General features: G+C 52.0%; 1 protein-coding gene across 1 annotated transcript in view; it reads right to left on the reverse strand.

The window, feature by feature from the left end:
- LOC142570581 (ATP-binding cassette sub-family A member 2-like) overlaps positions 1–16,544 on the reverse strand; it is a 92,683-nt gene that overhangs the window by 53,139 nt on the left and 23,000 nt on the right. The gene's annotated exons all lie outside the window — the stretch shown is intronic.

The raw sequence follows: 16,544 nt of genomic DNA on the forward strand, positions 1-16,544 counted from the left end.
GTACTTCTCAATAAATATATTTTTAAAGTGGATGTTGCATTCGAGTAAATACGGCACATTACGGGTGAGGGTTAGTGCCACTAGTGTTAGTCACGAAACAACGACAGGTGATGACATGCCTCTTGGCAGGAAGTGTACATACTAATCGGGCTTGACGAAAAGCATTGGCAACATTACTGCAATAAATACGCTTAGACAAGAAAAAAAACTGTGGAAGGAAGCACGAAAACACCGTGCAGATAACACCGCGCCGATTTGTAGAAGTCCAAAATTGTTGCCTGTCTTTGACGTTCATCACATAAGATGGCTCAGCGTTTTACCGGAGAAGGTGCGTTTGTATTAGTTTCTGCGGCGCACCTTTATTAGGCGACCTCTTTCTTGCTAACTATGACAGAACTCTGTGCACTAACTTGAAAGAATCAGGGTTCGTGAAAACATTCAGGTATTTTGAATATTCTTGCGTGGTTTTACAAGGCGATAATGAATGCTTGGCTTCTGCCACCTGTGAAATTTGTACAGTATCTCACGAATGCCTCCGACGTCTGATTTAGTCTGATGAATAGCCTCTTGACCGATCCGTTAAGTTCAACAGCGAATCTAGTAAGCGCTAGTTCCCCCAGGATCCTGTCCGTCTGTAGACACATAACTCCCCATACGTGGGCCCATCCTGATGACAGTGCAATGCCGGGCCGCCCCGCGGCCGATGTTAGGCAGGCGTTAAGCATTCCCCATACGTGGGCCGGTCCCGAAAATAGCGAAATGTCTGGCCGATCAGCGGCGAAGATGCAGTTCTCCGCTAAGGAGCCCACGTACCCAGCTTCGCTGGTCAGCTTTCTTCACAAATTGGAAAGGCACTGACTTTTTAAATCTCACACTTCATTTTCCAAACAGACATGTTTGTTGGTGATACTAGCCCAAAGGAAAAAACCATTCTGGTATGATACGCGGCAGCCCGTTCTAAACTAGTTCAGCGAAGCATCCTTCGCCTGTGTTTTAATAACACTCTTGCTTAACGTGTCAGCACTTTAAGAGCAAGGAAACATTGAAAGCCAAGTTTTGTGCCTTAGGGCCGCTGACGACACCTTGTGCCTGCTGAAGGCTGTAGCTGGCAGAATGCTATAAAACCGCGATTCGCACAGTCGCGATTCCGCTGGGAAAAAAAAAGGAAGAAAAAATGGTTGTGCCGCATCTGCGCCCAACTAGCCACAATATAAAGAAACAGCGTCCCGAAACTACGAGAGCATAACACAAGCACAATTAGTAAAGAAAAGAGTTACGTGATGCTTCACTTCGTGTCGTTTCACTTCATGAACGCGGGTGACTCGCAAGCATATCGGTGCTATAGCGCACACGATGCTATCGGCCCTCGGTGCGCCTATATGCGCACCGAGAGCCTATGAATATAGACCTATAGACGCCTACACTGTCCGCATCGCATATCGTATTCCAGACAGAGCTCGTGCGGTTGCGCCATACGCAGCAGCCGCCTGAGTAGAACGCCCCGCTCTAGGCATTCGCCTCCTACCTATATTAACTAGCATGGTGTCAGCGCGTACAGGCAAACATGAACACTTCACGATCGATGACCGCGGACACACGCTGTCAAAACAATGGCGTGAGGAATCGTGTCAGCAGCAGCGAGCGAAGTGACCTTCGTGCTGCCTATCGCTTCAATGCAAACTGAGCGGTGAGAGCACAGCGCGGGCAAAGCTACGAGCCGTCGGACCACCTAGACTGTGCCCCCAAAGCAGATCGCTTTCAAGTTAAAGCCCGCACGACCACGCGCGGCCGAAGTACAACGCCCTCCCCTTTTTCCTCTCCACGGGAGCCATGCGCGCGACCGAATACGGCGTGCTTCCCTCCCTTGCGCGCGTGAGATTGAGCCGCTGTCGTCGGCTCACCGTCGCATGCTTTCACTCGCATACACAGCGTACGGTGAGCGAGGACGATGTTATCATGAGACGAACGCAGTACGAACTCATCGCAATGAAAATCTCTAGCAACTGCCAGACGAGGTCAGCCCATCACGCCGCCGCCTACCTTACTCCTCTGCTACGCTTCGCCTCGTTTCTCCATCCTCACTCCACTCAACCTCGCCTACACATTCCTCCAGGTGCGGTTGCTTTGCCGCGTGCCCAGCGCGCTTCTTCGTATTTTCCCCGGCGCGCGATTCCCTTCACCTCCAGGCGCCTTCCTCGTTCGCTTGTTTTGCGGCTTCATACAGACACCGCCGATTTCAAGAGCTGCCCAATTACGCTTGCGCGTAGAGAAAAGGGGGCATCGAGCTTGCGTTGGCGTCGTGTTCTTCGCTCTTTGAAGCTTTCTAGTCTGTGCAAGCTGCAAATACCGTTGAAGAGAAGCGACGTGCCTATAACAAAAATAAGATAAATACAAAGCACCGCGAACACTACCTATCGACATGGAATAAGTAATTTTGTGCATTGCATGATTATGCGGGAAAGAATATATTGGGCAGAGAGGCAGATGTAATATTCATTGATTAGGGTATCATTCAAACAAAGTTAGCTAGTAGGGACATAGTCATAAAATTTCGTGGACTGTGGCTGTAAGTCCATATTTGAGTGAAAGTGATTTAAACAATAACATGTGCACAACTGTATCAATGTTGTCGTTAGCCGGAGTGACCTAGCAAGTTCTGCCTAGCAACACGTTGGTGTCCAGTCAGGTTAAGAGCTTCTCAGATATGCCTCAAGATGAGCGGTGAAGTAGTTGACGCGCAGTCACCGCATCACCTGCAGAAGATCCTCCGCTCGATAGGCGGTGTGTGTCACCGGGAGAAGGCGTGCTTTGCTACTCCTGACGGTCTTTGTCATTTCGCCGGCCTCCTTCGAACTCCCTGCTGTGTGAGTTCCAGTGGTCGACACGTTTGTGTTACGCGCAAGGTGTGATCGGTTTTTTCCTACGTTTGACATGCATACAAAATGTATATTGTGACGCAGCAGTGGTCACGACGTTTATTCCGAGTCGAAGATGCGGCGAACCGACCTTGCCCACAGCAGGGATCACACTCGAGAGCCAGCCCCACAAGCGATGATGAAGAAGAACCCCATATGAACCCCACATGATGATGATCAAGTACAGATGACAAAGAATAGCTTATAATTGGCCACACTAATGTCCCCTCGCGCGAGAGCGGCCATCCTGGCCGCAATTCAAAGGGGCGGCGAACGCCTCGTGAGAGGCTTCATACGGGAAACGTGGACAACCTCAGCGGCGCGGCAGCGGCGGTCATTTGGAACAATAACTGGTACCACGCGATAGTTAACCGGAGAAGTCTGCTCCAAGACTTTGTAGGGGCCGATGAACCGAAGCTGAAACTTGTTACACAAGCCAGGAGTACGAACTGGAGTCCGGAGTAGCACTTCCTCGCCAGGGCGGAAGCACACGACGCGATGAGAGGCGTCGTAATGCTGCTTGCGGTTCTGTTGCCGTGCTTCGGTGTTGATGCGGGCGAGCTGGCGACAACGCAGAATGCGGGACATACATTCTTCACAGAAGGATGGACATTGATTGACAGTTGGCGCGAAGAAAGAGACGTCAAGACAAGAACAGGGCGAATGACCATAGACAAGGTAGATTGGCGAGTATCCGGCCGTGCGTTGAACGGCGGTATTGTACGCAAAAGTCACGAATGGCAAAATTGCGTCCCAGTTTCTGTGACCCGTTTCGATGTACATGGCTAGCATGTCTGACAGCGTGCGATGAAATCGCTCTGAGAGGCCGTTGGTTTGCGGATGGTAACTGGAGGTTGTCTTGTGAGTGGTTCCGGAGGCTCTGAGTACTTCGTCTACTGGTTGCGGGAGGAATGCTTTTCCATGGTCGCTCAGGAAAACATGAGGAGCACCGTGGCGCAGTATTAAGGATTGCAGTATGAATGCAGCTACTTCAGAGGCTGAGGCAGAACTCACACAAGTTGTTTCGGTGTAGCGTGTCAAGTGATCAACGGCTGTCACGATCCAGCGTTTACTGGTGAGAGTCACAGGAAGAGGACCATATAGGTCAATACCAACGACTTCAAATGGTTGCGACGGACAAGGAACCGGTTGCAGTTGTCCGCTTGGAGCTGATGTAGGGAGCTTTCGACGCTGACATAGGGTGCAGGAAGCGACACACCTCGCTACACTGGCGGACAATCCAGGCCAGTAGAAGCGACCTTTGATGCGGTCATAAGTTTTCTGGAAACCAAGGTGACCAGCAGTAATGTCGTCGTGAGAAGCCTGCAGGACATGAGCACGTAGAGAGCATGGCAGGACAGGAACCCCGCGTTGACCGTCAGGGTGATAGACATGACGGTACAGGACGCGGTTGTCAATCTTAAATTACGCCAGCTGTCGACGAGGGCGGGCGTTAAGTCTGCGCGAAGCTCCTTGAAGGTAGTCTATGATGCGCCGACATTAAGACTCGGCTAGTTGATAAGATTGGAAGAATTTGTTGTTGTGTGGAGGCATCTCGTCGACAAAGGCCAAAAAGAAAGCATGTGAAGAGGGATCGTGCGAAAGCTTGTCACGGATGGTAGTTGGAGGTCCATTACATGGTGTGGTAGGAAGCGGACAGCGAGAAAGCGCGTCTGCATCTTGGTGTTTTTTCCCGCACTTGTAGGTAATACTAAAGTCGTATTCTTGCAGACCAAGAATCCACCGACGAAATCGTCCAGACAAGTTCTTCAGCGTTGAAAGCCAGCATAATGCATGATGGTCTGTAACGATCGTAAAATGGCGGCCGTGAAGAGAAGGTCGAAACTTCTGCAGAGACCAAATGATAGCTAGGCATTCTTGCTCAGTGATGGTGTAATTCTTTTCGGCGTTTGTCAGAACGCGACTTGCGTACGCGACGACCCTCTCACCTTAAGTGTCGTCTCGCTGTAGGAGAATTCCACCAATGCCGTGACCACTAGCATCTGTATGCAGGAAGGTAGGAGCAGCTTCATCAATATGGCGTAGTACTGGTTCAGATGTGAGAGCGCGCTTCAGAAGGGCGAACGCAGATTCCCATTCGGGAGACCACACAAAGGCAACATTAGAGCCCAGTAATTTGTGCAGAGGTGACGCTATTGAGGCTAAGCCTCGTATGAATCGACGGAAATAGGAAGCGAGGCCTAGGAAACTACGCAAATCTTTGGTCTTTTCGGGACGAGGGAAGTGCCGTACTGCCGAAACCTTGTCAGGATCAGGACGAATGTCATCTTTGCTCACAGTGTGACCTAGTACCTTGATCGTCTTGCTCGCAAAATGGCATTTCTTGGTGTTTAGCTGAAGTCCAGCGTTGGCAAGGCATGTTAGAACTTCATCCAGACTTTGCAAGTGCTGAGAGAAGGTTGACGAGAAAACTACAATATCGTCCAGATAGCACAAGCAAGTCATCCACTTCAGGCCACGAAGAATGGTGTGAATCATGCTCTCGAACGTTGCAGGCGCATTGGAGAGGCCGAATGGCATGACATTAAACTCGTAGAGCCCATCTGGTGTTGAAAACGCTGTTTTCTCTTTATCGTCCTCATGCCTAGGTATCTGCCGGTAGCCGGAACGCAGATCAATGCTGGAGAAGTACTCGGCACCCTGCAGGGAATCCAAGGAATCGCCTATTCGCCGCATAGAGTATACATCCTTGCGTGTGATCTTGTGAAGTGCTCGGTAGTCGACACAAAATCGAACAGAGCCGTCTTTTTTCCGAACCAAAACAACGGGGGAAGGCCAAGCACTAGCAGAGGGGCGTATTATGTTCCGTTGGAGCATGTTGGTGACGTTCTCGTCAATGACTTTCCTCTCGGCTAGCGATACGCGACATGGTTTACAGCGCACGATGGATGTACCATCTGTCTCTGTCTAATGGGTCGTAATTAAGTCTTTCCCAACGAAGCTGAATGGGCATCAAACGAAGCTTCTTGTTTTTGGAGCAAAGCAAGCAATTGTTGTGACTGCGAAGGTGTCAGGTAGGAACTGATGGCAGCTGCAAGAGCTGAAGGAGATGCGGCCCTTCCGGTACAAGGAACTTCAGAGGAAGCTAGTTTAAAGGAAACAACAGATATAGACTCCGATTCAGTGGCGCAAGCCAATCTAGTGCCTTTAGGGACGAAAATCTTTTCGGATGTCGGGTTTTGTTAGATACGGGACCTTTTCCTGAGCCTCCTTCGAGTTCAGCCGACCACATCGAATCGCGCCACAGCTAATTAAGGAGCGCAGAAGCAAGTATACCACATTCCCGAGGCGCGGCACGCTGTTGCGTTTCGCCTGCGACACGTGGTTTTGCCGGCGCGACTGCGGCGGGGCGGCAGACATTTTGGCCCGATCGTCGTCGCCGCAACACTCATCGGCAGGTGTTTCCAGGCGCGACTGCGGCGATGCGACCGCAAAGGATCACCCTCTCATTCCAGTCATTGTGCCCGAAACAGGCGATGCCAAAGCAGGGATCATCCTCTCATTCCAGTCATTGTGCCCGAAACAGGCGATGCCAAAGCAGGGATCATCCTCTCATTCCAGTCATTGTGCCCGAAACAGGCGATGCCAAAGCAGGGATCATCCTCTCATTACAGTCATTGTGCCCGACCGGCAGCGCTACAACAGGGTGCTACGAGATCGTGCTCGACATGGTGCTACGGCAGCGCTACAACAGGGTGCTACGAGATCGTGCTCGACAGGGTGCTACGAGATCGTGCTCGACATGGTGCTACGGCAGCGCTACGACAGTGTGCGTCACCATTAGCCCATTGTACATTCACGTGCTCGTCTTTTGAGGGGTTCCTTCTTGCCCTCAACTGCGAGAGTATAAAAACAGCTGCCCCCGGACGCCAAGAAGGAGGGCTCCGATTTCTTCTGTTGAGTGAAGTGCTCTCCCGTCTCTCTACTTCGGTCAAACCTGACCGCCAACTCTTTGCGATGTTAAAATAAACAAGTTGTTTTGTTGTTACCAGTCGACTCATGCTTTGCCGGGACCTTCGGATGCTTCCAGTTGTACCCCAGGCCGCCAGGCCAACGCTACCCTTGGGGCTTGCGACCCAGGTACAACCACGGGCGTCAGCGCCGAGTTCCCAACAGATCGCGCCAGCGGTGCGATTCAAACATCTGGTTGGCAGCGGTGGGATCGCCTCCGACTTCAAACAACTGTCTGCCAGCGGTGAGATCGCGACAACGGAGGCCAGCAGCGAAGAGATGCAGTTGACTGTATGCTGAGCAGCTCATCGACGATCCGGGAGCAGTGCAACGAGCCCTGTGTGACGACTGGTTGCCTGCAGCGGAACGACTGCGCGGAATTCCTGCCTGCGAGGTTTGGTGAGTGCGGGACTTTCTTCTTCTGAGCTTTGCCAGGCTTTTTGTTAGTGTTAGAAACAGAGCTGGTAATTGTGGTTGTCGTTGCTGCCGGGTTAGTTTGCGGCAAGACAATAGTAAGCAGTAGAGAAAGCAGCATTCAGAGCAGCCATGGATTTGAAGTCGTTGCGCAAACCGAAATTGTTGGAGCTTGCAAGAGAGTTGGGTCTGGATGTCTCAGACAAACTAAGAAAACCTGAACTGCTAAAGGCTATTCTTGAGTTAGAGGCTGAGGATGACGAGCTGTCGGAATGCCTTGAGACTATTGAAGAGAGGGAGACTGCAAAAGAAAAAGAAGAGCGTGAACGTAAAGAACAGAAAGAGCGAGAGCAACAAGAGCGTGACCGTCAACACGCTTTGGAAATGAAGCGTCTTGAGGTAGAGATGGAACGCGCTCGTAATGGAAGTCAGGCACACGGTGCAGGAGAACAAGTATTGTTCAAAATGACTGACCTGATGCGGCCGTTTAAGCTTGGAGAGGACATTGGTTTGTTCCTGGTTAACTTTGAGCGAACGTGCGAGAAGCAGGGGTTCTCTCGGGAAACGTGGCCACAGCGCTTGCTCACTTTGTTACCCGGCGAGGCGGCCGACGTAGTCGCTCGCTTGGATAGAGAGGAAGCAGAGGATTTCGACAAAGTAAAATCGAGTCTGCTAAAAAAGTACCGGCTGTCTGCGGAGGCGTTCCGTCGGAAGTTTCGGGAAAATGAGAAAGGCAGAAGTGAGTCATATACAGAGTTTGCGTATAGGCTTATGTCGAACATGCAGGAGTGGCTCAAAGAAGAGAAAGCGTTTGGTGACCACGATAAAGTTCTGCAGTGTTTCGGGCTAGAACAGTTTTATAGTCGGTTACCGGAGAACGTGCGATACTGGGTCTTGGATAGGCCAGACGTGAGTACGGTGGCTAGAGCCGCTGAGCTAGCCGAGGAATTTGTGACGCGTCGAGCTCGCGGAGCTAAGGACGGTCAAAAGGGTGAATTTGGCTCGAAGTTTGAGAGGCCGAAGTTCACACCCATGAGATTAAAGGGGGACACGCGTAGTGCGGATGCGAGTGAAAGCAGTCCGACCAGACGTAAAGAGACGGCGGCAGCCAAACGCAGAAAGCGGTTCGAGATGAGGCGAGCGGGCGTTTGTTATACGTGCCAGAAGCCGGGTCACTTTTCGGCGCAGTGTCCGGAAAAAACACCAAAAGTTGTGTTTTTTTCAATAGGCAGCACTGACGAGAACATGAAGCTTCTCGAGCCTTACATGCGAGACCTCCTCGTGAACGGGAAAGAGTGCCGAGTGCTTCGCGATTCCGCAGCTACGATGGATGTAGTTCACCCGTCTTACGTAGAACCCCATATGTTCACGGGCGAGTGCGCGTGGATCAAGCAAGCCGTGGAAGCTCATAGCGTGTGTCTGCCGGTAGCAAAAGTGCTTATTGAAGGACCTTTCGGAGCGCTTGAGACGGAGGCGGCAGTGTCATCTATGCTGCCACCCCAGTACCCGTACCTATTTTCAAACAGGTCCGATCACCTCCTGCGCGAGAAGGGGCTTTTGTTTGGTGAAGCTAGTGTTCAGGCCTTAACCAGATCGAAGGTTCGGGAGCTCGCTGCAAAGGCGGTAGTTGCGGGGCCGACGTTATCAAACAACGAAAAAGGGTCAGAGGCGCAGCAAGCTGATATTCCGAGCACGCCCGAACTGAATAAACTTGAGTCTGTAACGTTAAAGGCGCCAGATACTGGAGAGGAAACGCCCGACACGGGAAAGTTAGAAGAGCTATCTACTGATTTGCTCATCGCGCCTACGTCAGACGGACTTGATAGGTTGCTAAAAGTCAGCCGGACGGCTTTGATAGCCAAGCAAAAAAAGGATGGCAGCCTGGAAAACGTGCGCTGCAATGTCAAAGAAGGTATCGCCAGGAAAACTGCGCGTTTTGTGGAAAGAGGTGGAGTCCTGTACCGGAAGTATCTAGACCGCAGAGGAGTGGAGTTCGATCAGCTGATCGTGCCTCAATGCTATCGTCAGGATCTGTTGCGCTTGTCACACGGGGGTTCGTGGTCCGGACACCTAGGAGTTAAGAAAACTAAGGACCGTCTCTTGCAAGAGTACTATTGGCCAGGGTGTTTTCGGGACGCAGACCATTTCGTGAGGACATGTGACACTTGTCAGCGGGTGGGCAAACCAGGGGACAAATCGAGGGCGCCGTTGAAATTGGTACCTATCATTACGGAGCCTTTTAGACGGCTCGTTATTGATACAGTGGGACCTCTGCCGGTAACAGCCACGGGGTACAGACACATTTTGACTGTGATCTGCCCAGCGACAAAGTTCCCTGAAGCAGTGCCGCTTAAAGAACTCAGCTCAGTTGAGATAGTTAATGCACTACTGTCCATATTTGCGCGAGTTGGTTTCCCTGCGGAAATCCAATCAGATCAGGGCACAGTGTTTACTAGCGCTTTGACGACAACTTTTCTCGAAAGGTGTGGGGTAAAGCTGTTACACAGCTCAGTGTACCACCCACAGTCGAATTCCGTTGAGAAGCTCCACTCCGTCATGAAGCGCGTGTTGAGAGCGTTGTGTTTTGAACATCGAACTGACTGGGAGCTGTGTCTGCCTGGGGTGATGTTTGCTTTAAGGACCGCGCCGCATGCGGCTACGGGGTTTTCGCCAGCTGAACTGGTGTACGGTCGCTCGCTTCGATCTCCGCTTCGCATGCTTCGAGAATCGTGGGAAGGTAGGGGCGACGACCCAGTCGTGGTGGAGTACGTACTTAAGCTCCTCGAACGCTTAAAAAGGGCACAGGAGTTGTCAGGTGAAGCAATGACAAAGGCCCAGCAGAGGGCCAAGGTTTATTATGATCGGACAGCCAGGGCCCGTCGTTTTGAGGTTGGCGATGAGGTCATGATATTGCGCACATCGCTAAACAACAAACTAGACGTGCAGTGGGAGGGCCCAGCACGAATTGTTCAGAAACTGTCGGACGTTAACTACGTGGTAAGTCTGCCAGGAAAGCGGAAAGCACAGCAAGTTTACCACTGTAATCTGCTCAAACCTTATAGACAAAGGGAAGCAGTGGTGTGCATGATGGTAAACGTTCCTGAAGAGCTTCCGGTCGAGCTTCCGGGACTAGGCTCAGTGACGAACAGGGAAGACACCGGTCAAGTCATTAGTGACCTTATCAGTAAAGCACCGCTGTCGCCTGAGCAGAAAACCGAACTACACCAGCTATTACAAGAGTTTCAAGGTCTGTTCTCTGAGAGGCCTGGTAGGACTTCTGTACTTACTCATGATATAGAACTTACCTCCCCAGAGCCAGTACGATCCAAGGCGTATCGGGTGTCACCCCGCCAGAACGATATTATGGAGGCTGAGGTAAAGAAAATGCTACAGCTCGGTGTTATTGAGGCAGGTGAGAGTGATTATACCTCCCCTTTGATTTTAGTTGAGGTACCGGGCAAGGAACCTCGTCCTTGCGTCGACTACCGCAGGCTTAATTCCATCACTAAGGATCAAATTTATCCGATCCCTAACATCGAGGAGCGCCTGGAGAAAGTTAGTAGCGCTCAGTTTATTTCCACCCTAGATCTTGTCAGGGGTTATTGGCAGGTTCCACTTACAGAAGAGGCTAGTAGGTATGCGGCGTTCATTTCACCAATGGGAACATTCCGTCCTAAAGTGTTGAGTTTTGGTTTGAAGAACGCGCCATACTGTTTTTCAAGTCTCATGGATAAAGTGTTGCGGGGACAGCAAGAATTCGCTTTACCGTATCTAGACGACGTAGCGATATTCTCCGCATCCTGGTCTGAGCATATGGCACACTTGCGGGCAGTGCTAACCCGCCTGCGCGAAGCGGGCTTGACAGTCAAGGCTCCTAAGTGCCAGTTAGCACAGGCCGAGGTTGTCTACCTCGGTCACGTGATTGGTCAGGGTCGTCGCCGCCCCTCTGAAATAAAAGTGGCCGCTGTGCGAGACTTTCCGCAACCGCGCACAAAGACCGATATTCGGTCGTTCTTAGGTGTCGCCGGCTACTATCAAAGGTACATCCCCAGGTACTCTGATATCGCGGCTCCCCTGACGGATGCTCTAAGAAAGACAGAGCCTCAAACAGTCGTCTGGGACGAGACAAAGGAAAGAGCTTTTAGCGCCCTAAAGAGTGCCCTAACAAACCAGCCTGTGCTACGATCGCCAGACTATACAAAAGGGTTCGTTGTTCAGTGCGATGCTAGTGAGCGAGGCATGGGCGTTGTACTGTGCCAACGGGAAAAGGGAGAAGTAGAACACCCCGTCCTGTATGCTAGTCGTAAGCTGACCAGTCGTGAGCAGGCGTATAGCGCCACCGAGAAAGAGTGTGCGTGTCTCGTGTGGGCCGTTCAGAAATTGTCATGCTATCTAGCCGGCTCGAGGTTTATCATTGAGACGGATCACTGCCCTCTCCAATGGCTGCAGACCATCTCTCCCAAAAATGGCCGCCTCCTGCGCTGGAGCCTCGCTTTACAACAATATTCCTTTGAGGTGCGTTACAAAAAGGGGAGTCTCAACGGTAACGCCGATGGCTTAAGTCGAAGCCCCTAACGTAGGAATCAGCCTCAAAATTGTTTGTTACTGATGTTTTTCTTCCTGAGGCAGGATTTTTTTTTAACATATTGCTTTTGTTTAGTGTTTCAAAGTGATGATATGCTTTCTAGTGCAATTTTTCAATTTGTGGACGCGTTCTGAGTGATGCTAGACTACTGTAAGGAACTAGGCAGTGGTATAAAAAGGGGAAAGAGCCTGGCAGGGCTTAGTGAGGGTTGTGCCGTGCTTGCTGACTGAGCGGTTGAGTTTCAGCGTAGTTCTAACGCTTGCCGGGAACGAGAACAAAAATGTGAACTCTCCCGAAGTCACTTTGCAGTGTCCCGTGCGAACCTGAACGAGAGAACGAGGCCTTCTCTGTGCGCTGCGCTCAAGAAACGTCGAGGGACGCCCGACTTCGGTTATGAGCATCATCGAGCGACATCCCTCCGGACAGCGGATGCAGTCCCCTGTCCATCGGGATCTCCTTCCCCCGGCGGGGCGGTCTGTTGCGTTTCGCCTGCGACACGTGGTTTTGCCGGCGCGACTGCGGCGGGGCGGCAGACATTTTGGCCCGATCGTCGTCGCCGCAACACTCATCGGCAGGTGTTTCCAGGCGCGACTGCGGCGATGCGACCGCAAAGGATCACCCTCTCATTCCAGTCATTGTGCCCGAAACAGGCGATGCCAAAGCAGGGATCATCCTCTCATTCCAGTCATTGTGCCCGAAACAGGCGATGCCAAAGCAGGGATCATCCTCTCATTCCAGTCATTGTGCCCGAAACAGGCGATGCCAAAGCAGGGATCATCCTCTCATTACAGTCATTGTGCCCGACCGGCAGCGCTACAACAGGGTGCTACGAGATCGTGCTCGACATGGTGCTACGGCAGCGCTACAACAGGGTGCTACGAGATCGTGCTCGACAGGGTGCTACGAGATCGTGCTCGACATGGTGCTACGGCAGCGCTACGACAGTGTGCGTCACCATTAGCCCATTGTACATTCACGTGCTCGTCTTTTGAGGGGTTCCTTCTTGCCCTCAACTGCGAGAGTATAAAAACAGCTGCCCCCGGACGCCAAGAAGGAGGGCTCCGATTTCTTCTGTTGAGTGAAGTGCTCTCCCGTCTCTCTACTTCGGTCAAACCTGACCGCCAACTCTTTGCGATGTTAAAATAAACAAGTTGTTTTGTTGTTACCAGTCGACTCATGCTTTGCCGGGACCTTCGGATGCTTCCAGTTGTACCCCAGGCCGCCAGGCCAACGCTACCCTTGGGGCTTGCGACCCAGGTACAACCACGGGCGTCAACGCCGAGTTCCCAACAGATCGCGCCAGCGGTGCGATCCAAACAACGCGCAAACAAGTTAGCGGCCCCCACCTCGTACTCCGCATCTGGAGCTATTCACAGCTTGACTGTTCCCGAAAGTGTAGCGGGAGCCTGGCACTTTCCAGGTAACGCAGGTCCCGAAAGTGTAGCGGGAGCCTGGCACGGGTCCAGGTCACGCAGGTCCCGAAAGTGTAGTGAGAGCCTGGCACTGTTCCAGGTAACGTGGGTCCCGAAGCAAGATGGCTGTAATGCACCGTGAAGGACTGGCAGCTATCCCCCCATCCGCCTTTGTGAGGGCAGTTGCAGACCGGGAAGGCAAGACCGCAAAGAGAAGTAAGCACTCGGGCAATTGCGGACCAAGGAGCGGCCCTCTCCGCCGGGTGTGACACAATCGCACGGGCGCCTACCATTGGCCGAAAATGACGACACCTGAGCGGGCTCGCCGATTGGCCGAAAATGGCGTCACCTGAGTGGGCTCGCCGATTGGCCGAACGTGACGTGACTTCGAGAAACCGAAGGGCTTAAAAGCCAGAGACCGGGAGCAGCAAGGGAGCATTCCTGGAGGATTTCTTCATTGATCTCTTTCGAGCTTCTTGCCACGGGCCGCAGCGTCCGAGTTGCTGCCGGCCCGTAATGACTTTTATGACTTAATTTCTGGGTACGCTCGCTGTAAATAATGTAAATAAACCTCCAAGTTTTCATCCCAATGTCCTCCTCAACTCTTACAGTTTGTAGCGTAGAGAAGTGCAGAGCCATGATCAAACCTAACCAGCCCTGATGCAAAGGCTGTCCCTCTTGCGAGACAGCGTGCAGATGGTAATACGAGCACGTCGCCGCCGTCAATGACATCAGACGTGATAGTAACAATGCTTTGATTGCGAAGAGGTAGCGCGGTATCTTCTGCAGCAAGCAAGTGAAGTGGTGCGTCATCTGCATGAAGTGAATAGGTCGTGTCGGTCATGTGGAGAACGCGTTGCCCACAGCAGATGGAGGCTGAGGCCGTAGAAAGAAAACCCCATCCCAATATGAGCTGTGGGCACACGAACTTAGCACTGCAAGTTGTACGTAATGCATAAGTCCATCGATGGAAATACGAACAGTGCGCATGGCGATAAGTCGAATGGCGGCCCCTTGAGTAGCGAGTAGCATAGGTCCATCATAGGGTGTCGTAACTTTCCGAAGTCGCGAACACAATTCACGGTGAATGACTGAAACACTAGCACCAGTGTCTATTAAAGCTTCTACTTGCACACCTTCTACTACAACCAATATCATATTGAACGGACGCGATGGAGGAATTTGTGTCCTGTCGTTCGATGCAGCTTTTCCTCCAAAAGCTGCATAATTCAGTTTTCCGGATGACGCTCGGCGAATCGAGAAGCAGGTCTCAGTGGGGACGTAGAGCGGCGAAGGGGTGATGGCGAGCGGCGTCTCGCAGGACGGTGCGTCTGAGCCGTCTCGGATGCTACAGTAGGCGATGGAGAGCGTCCGCGCGGTGGACCATAAGGACGGCGTTGGTCATGGAGGCTCCCTAGACGTTGGAAAGTAGCTCCGGGCGAAAAGTCATCCCGTTCGTATACGTCATATCCGCGACGCTCGTCTTGCTGGCGCTTGCGGACAAAACGTGCTATGTGGCCACGATAGCCGCAGTAGTAGCAGATGAGACGAGGAGGATGCCACTGCGAATAGCTTGTTTGGGTAGGTGCGCTGGTAGTCATGGAAGCTATGTGGGCCGGTGTTGGTTTTGGAGGCATGGGTGGAACGATGACTGGAGTAGCTGCGGCTACTTGTGCGTACGTTGGTGGGGCCATAGGGGTTAGAGGGTCCATGTACGTTGCACCAGCCATGGACGCCAATTTCTCCTTGATAACGTCTCGGAGATTGGTATCCGAGGCATGAGAAGGCATAGGCCCTGCGGCTAAGCCAAGATACTGTAGCTCTTCTCGAATTCTTGTGCGTATCACTGCTCGTAGCGTAGGGTCGTCGGCGGTAGTGTTTGCACTGGTGTCTGGCTGCAACCATACTGATTCGAGTTCGTCAAGGCGCTGGCAAGTAGCGACAATATCAGTGACGGTAGCGGGGTTCTTGATGGCTAAAGCATTAAAAGCAATAACTCCGATGCCTTTGAGGATGTGACGAACCCTGTCTGATTCGGTCATCGCCGTGTTCCCGCGTCGACAAAGAGCAAGCACATCCTCGATATACGAGGTATAAGATTCCCCGAATTGTTGCTTGCGAGCGTCGAGCGTCTTGTCTTGCGAGGGCAGAACGAACAGCCGGTGTGCCGAGGAATTGGCGGAGCTGCTGTTTGAATGCGTTCCAGTTCGTGAAATCAACCTCATGGTTGAAAAACCAAGTCTTCGCTACTCCTGTCAGGTAAAAGGCGACGTGACGTAGCTTGGACGCATCGTCCCAATGGTTAGCCGAGCTCACTCGGTCGTAGTCGTCCAGCCAATCCTCGACGTCTTCACCGCGAAGTCCAGCAAACTGATGGGGATCACGCTGGTGCCCACTGACAACCCAATATGGAGAGGCTGGGTTAGCCGAGGCCGAGATGGTGGAAGTATAAGTGTCTGTTGGCTCGTCGTGCGACATGCTGGCCAACAGCTGGCACAATCGGCGACCCGATCGAAGCTCCAGGAGGTTGAGCGGGGAGTCAGAGGACGGAGGACCTAAGAGCACACTCCACCACTTGTGGCGCAGCAGTTGTCACGACGTTTATTCCGAGTCGAAGATGCGGCGAACCGACCACGCCCACAACACGGATCACACTAGAGAGCCAGCCCCACAAGCGATGAAGAAGAAGAACCCCATATGAACCCCGTATGATGATGATCATGTACAGATGACAAAGAATAGCTTATAAATGGCCACTCTATCAGTTCTTCTTGACGTGTTTATTAGGGCCAGAATCTAGTTGAAGTTCTCGAAGTTGAGAATAAATAATGAATAACTGCATAATCACCGTCCTCGGCCACCTCATGGATGGCACACGAGTATGACGCAAACCGGACAAAATTCGCATTTTCACGAACTTTACCTAAGTCCAGCACATGAGCTTGTGGTTATGTAGGGCTGGGCTCTGATTTCTCTTTCTTTTCTGAAGGACTTTGCGGCCATTGCGCGCCTATTTACCAAATCTCCCTACCCCCCCCCCCCCCAAAAAAAAAAATATGTTCAGTTTTCATGGGGCCCTGATCTGCCACCGCCTTTTCGCACTTCATCACTCTCTTCACAACAGCAAGAATTCTTACCCATTCGCACCCATCTGCCCCAATCGAAGTTCGGACTGTTTCCGTCTGGTAACGGTATAGGTGCACTCACAGGAATAGACGCCTTTGAGGCGACTTATTCGCATCGCAT

This window comes from Dermacentor variabilis, chromosome 2 (genome assembly GCF_050947875.1).
Source record: "Dermacentor variabilis isolate Ectoservices chromosome 2, ASM5094787v1, whole genome shotgun sequence".
Taxonomy (NCBI): domain Eukaryota; kingdom Metazoa; phylum Arthropoda; class Arachnida; order Ixodida; family Ixodidae; genus Dermacentor; species Dermacentor variabilis.